The sequence below is a fragment of the Sceloporus undulatus genome, chromosome 3 (assembly GCF_019175285.1).
Source record: "Sceloporus undulatus isolate JIND9_A2432 ecotype Alabama chromosome 3, SceUnd_v1.1, whole genome shotgun sequence".
NCBI classification, from domain to species: domain Eukaryota; kingdom Metazoa; phylum Chordata; class Lepidosauria; order Squamata; family Phrynosomatidae; genus Sceloporus; species Sceloporus undulatus.
In genome coordinates, this window is record NC_056524.1 from 72,655,526 (window position 1) to 72,668,385 (window position 12,860).

Below are 12,860 nucleotides of genomic sequence, written 5' to 3' on the forward strand. Positions count from 1 at the left end.
GATGTGCATAGATTGCAGTTGAACCATAGTGTGGTAGCAACTAAAACCGGAATGTGTCCGAGTGTGATTATTGTGCAATCATTGCCACTAATATAAAAATGGTCCTGAATAACCCCCAATAGATGCCTGTCTTCTGTGATGCCTCATGCCTTTTTGGTTGGGGCAAAGAACACTGAATTCTCTCAAGGAAGTCTGTACTACTGACATCTGGAAAAAACATGTAGATGCTATATATGTGAAAAACTCAGCAGGCCAATTATAGTCCCAAAAAAATCAAAATCTTTTTTACTTTTGTTCGAGGTTAGAAAATTCTTTTTTAAAAAAGTTAAGTTCCTTCAGTCCTTATGTTCCCACATTGTTTAGGATTCCACTTTGTTGTGGCAATATTTGTTGTGTCTTCAGATCCAGGAAAAACTAGTTTAGGGTTAGCCGTATGGGCCCATATAGCAAAAATCCAACAACAATATCAAAAAAACACAAAAAGCGAGTGATACCCGTTTATTGGCGCAGCCAAAACATGCACATTAAAAAAATCAATTTTTGAATTTTCAGACGAGTGTTTAGGTAGGGTTTTCAAAACTTTTTGTTAGTTTTTTAAGGAGAAAAATTTTAAGGCCAGTCTTTTGGAGGTTCTGTTTGAGTAATAAGTGTTTGGTAACATATTGGATAATAATCCATTTTCAATAACGATAACAGAAAACGTATATCAATGGTCTCTAGTGGGAAAAGGTGTGCAAAGCTAAGTATGAACTTCTGCTGGACTCAAGCATCCACCACTGACAATGTCAGAGTATATTTGGAAGGGGAGAGAATCCCAATAATAACAAATGGGCTGTGATGAGAGTACCGTGCCTTTCCTAGAATAGAAGTACAGCAGCCACAACTTGAAAAAAGGCATTTTTACAGTACAGTTTCTTCTATGATTAATTAAACTATAAAAGGATAAAAAGATTAGCAGCAATGAGTCGACATCAAGGAACATGAGCAGTAACAGGTATGAAACTGAGACAAGTGGGCCCCACCCCTTTGAAATCCAGGTACAAAAATTCAGTGGATTTGTCTTTTTTGGTGGTTGTAGTGCTGGCTGGATATTTCATGCTAACTCAGCGTTCCTCAAAGCAGTTCACTACAATAACCAGTTACTTCTTCCAAGTAATGGGGGTGGAAGAAGGAAGACATAACCGGGTTACAGTTGGCAAGTCATAGATAGGGACAATGGAGGGATCAAAAGTTTAGGGTACGGTTGCGCGAACCTTTTGGATAATCAGAAGAAAGAAAGACGATCGAGCTTGTACAACTACACGAACATGTAGCACCAGAATAGCAAAAGAGTACTGTTGGGGAGGCCTTGGAACTCCTTTACTTTGTTTGAAACTTAACTCTGGAGCTGAGTTAGTAATTGCTGTGGTATGAGCAAGAGAATAGAAGCTGGAGAAGAAAGAAAAAGTGACTCCTGAGAAGCTTATAATTCTCTTGGACTTACTATTTCTAACCCTAACCTATAAGCTACAAAATATCTTGTAGTACATTTAAAGATGATATGAAGTCAAAGGCTTTCATGGCCTGAATCCATAGTTTTTTGTGGGTTTGTTTGAGGCTATGGTGGCCCATGTTCTAGAAACAACAAAACACGAGTTGTGTTTTCTGATACATTTCAACCAGCATCTGTGGCTGGCGGCATCTTCAGAGTAAATGAAGATGAGAGATTTGCAAGCCACAGAATATGCTGGCAAAACGTCACAAAAACAAACTTCTTCTAGAACATGGCCACAATCATAGCCCAAAAAACCCACAAAAAACTTGTTAAGAGACTTCTTGTGGTGGGGACTAGATTTCAATTGAATTCAGATGCTGGCATTTGATCTAGGGATTGCGAATTTAACATGGAGTTGGATTAATTGTTATTTTAATCCTCGGTTCAGCAGAATGTGGGTAGGTTGAGAACGAGCTGGGAAAAAGTGTTAGGATACAGGTCAGCACCCTCCAGTATCCACGGGAATAGTTTTAAGCACCCCATGGGTTTGAAAATATTGAAAAACACGTATAAATTACAAAACAGCGAAACCTTGATATTTTGCGCCATTTCTATATGAAGGGACACCATTTTTTTCACTATGCCATTGGGTATTTAATGCTGAGAGTTGAGACATCCCACAGGGGGGGGGGGGGGGGTGGATTTTTTGTTTTATCACACAAGGGGTCCTGGAAACCCAAACGCCCCACGTGGATATCGCAGGGCCCCCACTGGTATAAGAAGTGCAGAAGGTGTTGTAATTCATATAACTTCACAGTAGCAGGTTGTAAGTGGATGGTACATGTTAATGAAGATAGCTCTTAAAGTAGGGAATGGACAATTCAGTTTGGCCTGTCAAATGCTGTTGGTCTTGAAACTACTGCACAGCCTTTTAGCTGCTATGAGTTCCAGTACTGAGGAAGGAAATACTGAGGAGCTTCAATTTCACCACAACCATTCATGGATGGTAGGGATTGCATGTCAGAAAGACCATTGTAGGATAGGATTTGAAAATGTCAGGACCAAGACCTGAGCATCAAATAGGGCTATTCTCATAGTATGTATGGCTAGAATCCCTACTGTGGCCATGAAAAAACCCAACTGGGTTGACCTGGGGTTCAAGTCACACTTTCTCAGCCTTAGAGAATGGCAATGGCCAAAAACCCTCTCTGAAGAAACATTGCCAAGAAAACCCCCCCTGTGATAAGTTGCCTTTAGGGCTATCACCATAAGTGCTTGTGAAATATGACTTGAACCACAAAAACCACCCACATATGCGCAGAGAGCACAGCCCTTTTTAGTTTAATCAGGACTTTAGATTTTAAAAATGCTAAAAATCTTAATCATATTTTAGTCCATGGGGTTCCAGGTGTTCTTGGGACGAAGGAAATGACAAAAAAGTACTCGTAGAAGCAGACAGTTCAGTACAGCTGGACGAAGTGGGGAAGGGAGAGATTAGAGATGGAAAAAAGAGGAGAGTGAGCCCCACCACAGTGGAAATGGAACGGAAGCCCAGGTAGGTATTGAGTGGTGGGACAGCAGGAAGAGACATTTACCCAGGGAGCTGATCAGACCACCTCGCGGGGGCCCGGGGATAAGAGGGGGCGATTTGGGAGGGGAGGTGGGGATTACAAGAGACGGAGCAACCTAAACAAAAAAACTGCATCTGCCAGAAGTAATCAGTTTGACAACACCAATTTAGAATTGCCATGGCCCCTCATAACTTATGGAAATTTTGCGGAGATCTTGTATTGTTTTATGCACGAGATCTCTGATCTGTACCACAACCCAAACTACAAACCTCAAGATTCGCATCAGAGGACTTTTTTGGGGGAGACATGACAGGAATTGAAAGTGGTGGTCAATCTGCATTAGTGCTTGTAGTGCAGATGCCAGCCAACACAAATGTGTCTCGGTGAATCTAATCTGCCACCATGAAGGCAGGGACATATGCCAACGGGGCACCCGCGGGTTTGGGGTTCCTTGGGTGTCCGATGACCCCCCCCCTTTTTCCATTCAGAAAACAATTGAAATGGTGCGTGCCTGACCACACTCCCTGCTTGCAACCGCCACCAACCCAAGCCCCCATATTAATGTCTGCACTTAGTCTGGACCGCCTCCCCCTTCCCTAAATATCCTGGCTAACTGTCCCTCTGATGACAGGCTTGATGAACACCCTCTGCCTTTTACCTGCAAGATGCTTTGGATAGTCTGGAAGGGAGCTGTTGCTGGTGCCAAATTCAATCCTCGCAACCGGGACCAAGATCTACAATATTGGTCACGAAGACCCCAACCACATCCTCACTTCAAAACTCAGAGCAGCTGTGGCAGTCAGTAGTATTTAATTAAATGGATAGACGATTGTGCCATCAATGAGACAAGCAGATCCACCCAAGCTAAAAACCCCTGGGTCTAGGTAATGAGGGAACAATAGGGGGCCCATTTGTCAGACTAACCTTGTTACCCTGGATCAGGAATCGAATCCTTGCACGTGAAGTTCATATTCACCCCGAATGCACCCCACCAAGACGAAATTCAGAGGCTTGCCACACCCATGTCTGCAAGCCAATACCCCTTGAGCAATGGGGACATTTTTAAAATTGAGGGGCTATTTTGCTGTTTCTTCTTTGTGAAAAAACCTGTGGTTTGCTGCTGAATATGACTGCGGCCCCCGGTTCATGAGTCGGGGGGCAAAGTTTCAGGGAGGGATTTTAGAAGTCAGAGGGTGGGGGCAGCAGGTGCAGAAGCATTCCTTCCCATTTCATTGGACAAGGAGGAGGAGGGAAAGAGCAGGAAAGGAGAAAGGGATTATGCTGACAGGATGGCAGGGTGACAGGAGGCTAAAAGGGGGTGGGGGGGAAGGAAATAATTCAGGTGTGACTGACGGTGGGCTTGCAAATGGGCTGTCCGCAGAGGGGAGGGGAGGGTGGGGGGGGGGGGGACTGGACGAAAGTGGACGGAGGAGTAGAGGAGGAGTGAAGGAGCCGGGGGAAGGAATGGGGGCCATGGGAGCCATTCTATAAATGGGGAGGAGGATGTGAATGAAGGGAGCGGAGCGGAAGGGTCACATTGCATTGGCAGGTCAGAGGGAGGGGAGGGTAGTGAAGGAGCGAAGGAGGAGCTGAGGTAGGAGGAGACTGTCAAGAGGAAATTTGGGCCCTTGCGGGTCCCAAGCCGGGAGGAAGGTTGATGTAGGGAAATTCAGGGCTGTTAGAAGGAACCTCTCTCTTGCTTTTTGATTTTTGAACAGTCTGATAGCCCTGCGCATGATTTTTTGTGTGGTGACATAGAGACATGATGTGGTTATGCTTGCTTGTGCTACTTTCATTTCCTCTGTGCTCCATGGAAATCTTAAGTAGCCATTTATTATTATTAGTATTATTATTATTATTGGATGTATTGATTATGTTAAAAATTAGTGTTATATGCGAGTATTGCTGCGAACCAACCAGAATGCCTGGCATTACATTTCCCTTTCATTTCCTCTTGCTCCTGGAACTTTAAGATCCATTACTTAGTATGAATTATTATTATATTAGTAATTATTATCTAGTGTTATAAATGCGGATGCTCCTAACAGTCAGACTGCCTGTGCTGCAATTTCTCTTTTTAGTCCCAATTGATATCCATGGGTCTACTTTTAGTTGGAACGTGACGAGTCACTCCTCGCTCAGCCCCTCAGTGGAAGGGACATGGCAAACCTCACTCTGAAGAGATTAGGTAAGGCACAGGAGGGAAACAGGGTCAGGTTTTTCAGTTTTCAGGTCAGAGGCAGGGCCACGAACGGAGAGCTCGCCAATCAGGCACCTTCCTCCCCCCACCCCTTTTTTTATTTTTTTAAAATTTTATTTTGTGACAAAAATCTAGCTGGGCATGTTTTTGTGCTTTGAGGCGATGATATAGGATTGGATAGCAACGTGGGTGGGTAGCTGCTGCGTGTTCACTTGTCCCTTTCATTTCGCTCGCTTTCCAGCAAAGGGGAAATGTTGGCAAAGCGGACAAGACTTTTTTTTTTACCTTTGTGAAATGAATGCTGACAATCCAAATGTTACACAGTTGCTCTTGTCCAATTTGGCAAAAATTGGCAAATTGATAGCATGGCCGTTTTGGACTACTGTCTCTAAGGGAATTCAGGGGTAGTAGCCCTGAATGTGCTTTTAAAAAAGCCCCCCCCTAAACGAAAGACATGCATGGCAATCGCAATCCATACCTGTTTCTTGGCCATTTCTGATGGTGAGGAGATTATTATTATTTATATTATTATGTATTATATTATTATTCATTATTCATATTGATTTATTATGTATTACATTGTACCTCGGTTACGAGAGGCATACCCATGGGGGGGTTACGCAAATTGAGTCTGGGATACGAAACAAGGAATCCGCATTAGCGAAATAATTTGTTCCGGGTACGAATGTTTTTTTCGGGGTTACGAAAAAAACTTTTTTGGTGGCTCAGGCAGATTATAACGGCTGCTATTTCTGACACGGCAAATGCCCACACACATCGACGGACTTTACACACACATCAGCGACACTATGGCACATTCAAGAGCGGTTTTACGAAGGATTTCGGGTACAGAAAGTCTGTGCATTCTGCGGAATGGCCTGACATTATAAATAAAAAGGAGGCAGGGAAGCAACACTTCAGTATGACCCAATGAGGTGCAGGCAAGGTCACCTGTATGACAATCGCAGAACTAAATTTGATGGACATCAAGGCCCCTTCATTTTTAGAACGGCCGATTTCTCTAAGAGCGGCATTCGGCGTTAAAATGCCCCTTGATGTGTAGTGGAGTTAAGCATCAGGGATGCATTCGCTTGCATTTTTGGGGTTAAAAATGGGGCCAGGCCAAGGGCCTGATTCATAACCCGCACTTGACCCAAAAATTGCCCACAAACACACACACACACACACACACACGTAGGGTTTTTTAATTTGACCAGAATCTGGCATTCTGGTGCCTGGCTCTTTAAAATAAAAGGCGGTCAGGGAAGCACACTTCGATTTGCCCAATTGAGTGCTGCAAATTCACCTATGACAATCGCCGGAACTAAATTGATTTGACCAGCAAAGGCACCTTTCATTTTAACCCGACTTTCTCTAAGAGGGCATTCGGGGTTAAAATGCCCCTGATTTGTAGTGTTGTGCTTGCTTCTTATGGAGAGATTTCAGGAGGCCCCCGCCCCGAATCTGCCCCAGTTACCATCCAGGGCAAAATAGCCTCAGTGTGAATAGGGCCCAAGGAGAAGGTGCATGTACCTCAGGAGATGTTGCCAGCAGTTGGGAGGGGAGGAAAAAGTGAAAAGTCTTGCCATGTTTCAGAAGAATAAACTCAAGTGCAGCTTTGTTTACAGTTTGGGGATTTTCAAGGCAAACACCCAATGGTATTATGACCCTCCCAGGTCTCACAGATTCCCACAAAAACTCTTGTTTAGCATGTCCTCCTACTTGAGAACCAGACGAATTAGTAACAAAAGACAAAGTACTAACTGATGGATTATTCCCTGTTGCAATATATTATTGCAATTATCAGTTAACTTTCTAAAAAGTCATATAATCTCTCGTCGTCATGTCGCCCATTTCTGGAAGGTCTCATTGCTTTTTTAGACTCTAGATTTTGGTTACCACCTTCCAGTGATGCAGGCAGATTTACTGGTTACACCTGTAAAGTAAATGGCCTTGGGTTTGGGCAGACCTAGAATTTACTTGGGCACGTTGCCTCATATTGTGAGCAGTGACTAGTGTGAAGTGATTGTTGTAAGTGTGACAGGTTCAGCTTCCTCCTATGGGTTGCCACTCGCCGCATTCCAACCATCAGCCTAAATGCAGTAAGTAAACAGCCATGTTCTTGGGCCACTCTTCATTGAATTTGTAATTACCGACATTCATGTGGCATTACCTAAACACAAGCGATGCAGTGCCAGGAGAGCATAGGGCGGAGAAAAAGGCCACCATCCTTCTGCAGTAATGGAAGTGTGATAGCATAGAGAAAGATTTTCCATGCTCTCACCATAGTGGATTAATCTTGAGGTTGGCAGATGAGATGGGGTGTTGGCTTGGAAAGAAGCAGCCTTGTCGTTTTGCTGTTCAGCAGATGTTCAAACAAAAGCATGTTGGCAAGCTTTGGTTTGTCTCCATCTGGTTGTTGTGTATGAATGTGTGGACAAGTGTCTGTCTGAAGAGCGCTCAGATTTTCCATCAGATTCATTAGGTTGCTCTCGCCATTGCATAATATAAATGGAGAATATAATTGTTCTTGCATGCATAATTTGGGCTGAATTAATTTCCTTTGGCCTTGGCAAAATTCACTACGAGAAATCAGCGGTTTGACACACTTGAAGAACCTAACTCTTAGCCATGTGGTCCATGTATTTGGTGTGGATGTCAAAAACTGGCTTTTAAATGCTGTTGAGGTGATGGTTAAAAATACATAGTCCCAGAGCATGTCCCCCATGTCATCTTGCAATCCGTTCTTCTCCACAGATAATTTGGCTGATCCACCTAGGATTATGTCCCCTCTTCCATTTCCATCTAAAATCCTAGAATAAGTTATTTAATTTATCGCAGGGGGTGGGGTAACAGAATATGACACTATCGCAAATGGTTGTGGGGGGTGTATAAGGGTCATAAATCAAAGATCAAGGAGGGCAGCAGGGGGTTGGTTGTGGCATGCAAATGGCCTGGAACATCTTTATCTTGCGTATTTGGGATGGGGACAGCAGGGATGCTTCTTAAGAAGTTGTCTACACCAGCAGGAAACCCCAAACTCACCTCGTAACCACAGTGCAGTTTCCCTGTCCTCTAGCAATTTCTGATTATATGCCACACTTATTGTGACAAAATGCAGGGAACATACCCAAAAGTAAAGGTACTAGTCCTACGGCAATCACATGTCCTATAGTGCGGAGCCTTTCCAAGCCACATGGCCATATCCTCACCAGGAGGTATGATTAGGGTTAAAAGGAGGAAAGTTCTTTTTTCCTCTGGATTTTCCAGAGAGAAAAGTCCCACATCTGCATTTGGTGAATTCCTTGAGGAATGTTTATCTGATCTGCTTGGGTTTCAACTTGTTACAGGATGAAATGTGCGGATTTTCCTTGTCGTGTGTAGAAAAGCCACTAAGAACATTTGTTCCTTGAGGCACAGCAGTCAACTAATGTTGCCTGTAATTATCATCCGTGCTACCCAAATCCCATTTACAGAGTGTGGTAAAATTAAAGCCAGTCATATGATTGCCAAAAAGCCATATGAAAATGCAAAAAAGACACCGCACAAGTGGCCACTTCCCCTCCATGACTAGTAATAATAAATACAATTTGCTTCCCTCAACATGGGACAACCTCCCAGATACTCCACTGTCCCTGAGTGGCCTCATCCTGTTAATGGTAGGGTGGTCGGGGGCTCGAGGAGGGGGAGGAATCAGCTGATAGTGATGGAAAGGTTTTACTGATCGCCCATTTTTACCTATCAAAATTCACCTCTGTAAATGAGATTTGCATTTCTTTAAAATAGATATTTTCAAACTTTTCCATATACAGGTCTATCTTTCCACACCTGAGGCTCTTTCACCACTACAAGTAACTGATTACCTGTTCTTGGTGCCTATGCGCTATGGGAAATCACTGGGACTTTGGCAGTTTAGGGAGAAAGTATTTTAGCACATTCTTTCATTCCAGGATGAACACTCTAGTGTGGCTTAACACCAAACAAAAACTACAGACCCCAGGATTCTCTTCTTCATTATTGAGGATGTGCCTTCAAAGTCCTTTTATGACTTATGGGCAACCCTTTTAACTTAGGCCCATATCATGGGGTTTTCTTGGCACAGATGTTGTTCAGAGGTAGGTTTGCTATTGCCTTGCCCTTGAGGCTGGAGATGAGTGTGATTTTGGCAAAGAGTCACACCAGTGGGTTTGCAGCATGGCCGGACTTGCGGAATCAAACCCTGCGTCTCCAGAATGCGTAATCCAAAACCCTGTGCCCCACTATGCCATAGGTTGGAGTTCTCTTAGGGTTGTTGCAATTTAAAGTGGAACCACAGCGTCTATAATTTGTAGTAGTACTTGCAAAAAGGGGCCCCTGGTGTTTCTTATCTTACCAAATCCTAGAAAACAAAAAAAGTTTGTGTTCTTTCATGTGATGCTAGTGTTAACAAGAAGACATTGCTTTTGATTGATGAGAAATTTAAAGGTGTGCAAGATTTCCTTCAGCTTCTGGAGCCTGCCATACAGGTCTCTCGCCACTGGCATAATGATGGGGAGAGCTAGCTGTGGAAACATAGGTCATCAACGAAATTGTCAGCACTTGTGTCACTTGTCTGCAGGCAGCATAAACTTGTGAAGATGCTGCATTAGTCTCCAGGGAGCAAAGAATACTTTTTTCTGGTGACAGGCCGGGCGCTATGGTTTGCACATTGCAAAGATCTGCTGTTTGTCTGAATCTCTGCCCCTCTTGCTGAACAGAATCCCGTTCGGAAACAGAAATACGTGTCTGGATTTGAATGAGCCAGCACAGCTTTTAGGGTTTACTCAGAGGTGGAACAAGATGTTGGTATCTTGGCAAACATGGGACTTACCAGTTTTCTGTGTTTGTTTTTATGGTTGGGTGGGGTGGGCGGTGCGAATGAAGAGATGAAATGACAGGGACAGGACACGAGATGCTTAGGCTTCCCCATGGTCTGCATGTCTCTCCACATGTAAACCAAACCCCTTCAGCAATTTCATTTTAAGATCCTTCTTGCACTTCCTGCTTAACAGCAAAGACTTCCAAGCCTGGGGGCAATAACTCTTGCTAAGTGGGACAATGCCAAAGGGTGCAAGACAATAGTTTCTGGAAGAAAAATTGGGCAGGCTAGAGACATATTATTAACGGGTCAAACTGCAGATTACTCTCCACTATGAAAGCAAAGCCCGTTCAGAACCTTAGCAAAATGCTCAGACTTGGAAACATGTGGATGGCTGATGAGAGAATGTATATTTCAGCATAATCCTCAATATTTAGTATTTATGTTTTGTACTGCAGATCTATAATTGATTTTGCAATACACTTGCTTCCCTCCCATCAGTGGCAACATACATAACTGTGAAGAACGGTTTCCTATGGGGCTTGGGTAAGATTTTACAACACTATACTCACACTCAAGGGATTCTGCGAGTTTGGTAGGGGCTTAACCAAACCGCCTCAAAGGGGCAGTCCTGATGCGTCCTGTTCCTGTTCTAGCTGGATCATGGGCCATGACAACCACCACAACCCTGCAGGCCCCAATCTGACCTTTGCAGAGCAACAAAAAGGAGCTCTGCCAAGGAAGTTGGGCGTCCTTTTTGTCACCCCAGCAAAGCAGGTGTCACTATAGGGGCATGTTCTTCACTAGTGTGAAAACCCACCAGCGGTTCTGAATTGACCATCCAAAGGAGCAGTTGGCGTTCCTATTCGAGATCACGATTTTTTTTTAAACCTAGAACGGTTGTCTAGAGCAAACCCGCAATCGAATCCCCACTACAAAATCGAATCGTCAAGAGCCGGGAATATAACAAATATTGAGATCGAAGTTCTTCGTCATTTTAAACGCGCGTTAAAAAATCACTAGGGTCTGAACTACAGTTTTGTACTTCATTTGATTACGAGTTAGGAACCGGAGCATTTTTTTAAATAGGTAAAGCTACAAGTCCTTTGAAACTACGGGTTTAGATGAAGGGGACGGAGCGGCGATGTGCGATGAGGGAAACGAAAAGGGGGAGTGGATGTCTGCAACTTTCCTGGTCACACCAGCGCCCTCGGTGGCATTGTTTGAACCATTTGATGTCATCTTCACACATCACTCCCTATGGGTGTCTCCTGGCTGTGGTCTTCTCAATAAAGAGATTACAGGATTCTTTTTTTATTTTTATTTATTTTAATGGTTTTACAACAGGTCGCTTAATACTCTTCAGCGCTTTATAGCGCCTCTGAAAGTCTAGGCTGCTCCGCGCCTAGCAATCTGGCAAACGGGACTTACAAGGCTTGTCCCCCCGGTGGATTGGCAACCCTCCCCTGCTGTGTGGGGAGAGGGCCCCATTTTCTAACAGACGGAGAGGGCAGGAAGGGAAGCCTCCTGCTCGAAGAGGCCCATTCCCTATCCCGACTTGGCGCTCTGATCTTGCGCCCACCAGAGCAGGGACGGGGAAGGCTCCTCGCGAGGGGCAAGCTCTGATCTCGCCCAGACAGGGAAGGGCTCTGATTCAAATTGGGGGGGGGGATTAGAGCCTTTTCCATCTTCTCTTCTCGCAAATGTGAAAACTGCTACCTTCTCCTCCAACCCACTGGAATGAGACATCTTTGGGAAAGAGTGCTCCCCTCCCTGCTTTTTCCAGCAGCCTCCTTCATCGATCTCTGGTGCTGTTCTTGTGAGGACATGAAGAGGGGATTCTGTCCTGCAACAAACCTATCAATCCCATAGTTCTCATCTGGAAGAGCTTGGGGTGTTCCCAAAAATTCGCTTTGCCAGAAGCCATCCCCCCATTGATCTCTGTGCTCTCTGAAAGGGACTTCCTCCCTGGCTGTCTTGGTGAAGAGACATGACGAGGGGGATTTCTGTCCTGCAAAACCTATCCCATTAGTTCCTCGCTGGAAGGAAAAGAGCTGGGATCCCAAAATTTCGCTTTGCCAGGCAGAAGAGCCTCCCCCATTGGATCTCTGTGACTCTGCTGAAGGGATTCTCCCTGGCTGTCTTGGGGAGGGGGAGACATGAAGAGGGGAGGATTCTGTCCTGCAAAACCTATCCCATAGTTCCTCTGGAAAGCAGCTTGGCGTTCCCAAAATTCGCTTCTGCCAGACAGCACTTCCCCCATTGATCCTCTGGTGCTCTCCTGTAAAGGGATTTCTCCCTGGGATGTCTTGGGACCGTCTACGCTTGCTTTATTGTGGCTTCCACTCTCTCGCTCTCTTGCGTATGGTCTGCAGCTCCTTTTTGACGCTTTGGGGATCGCTTTCTCTTTTCCCCTTTTCTGTCCTGTGTGTCTCTATCCCATCTTAACACTGACTGCCTTCTCCCTCCTTGATCACCATTTTCAACTCCAATCCGGTGTGTGTGGTGTTTTGCACAAAATGTATATATAATATGCAATATTGAAGAGTGTGCGTTGTGTGTGTTTGTGTGTGTGTAGTACAGTAGTACTATATATATATATATGATATATATATATAAAAGGTAATTTCTAAAGTAACATTTTGCATTTATGAAAAAAAAACCCTTCTGTTAGTTCCAAACAACTGTAGAAATAATACAGTTTGAGACCCTTAACCTGCCCTGGCTCAGTACTATAGGAGGAATTATGGGAAAATGTGTGTTTGTGAGTACAATTAT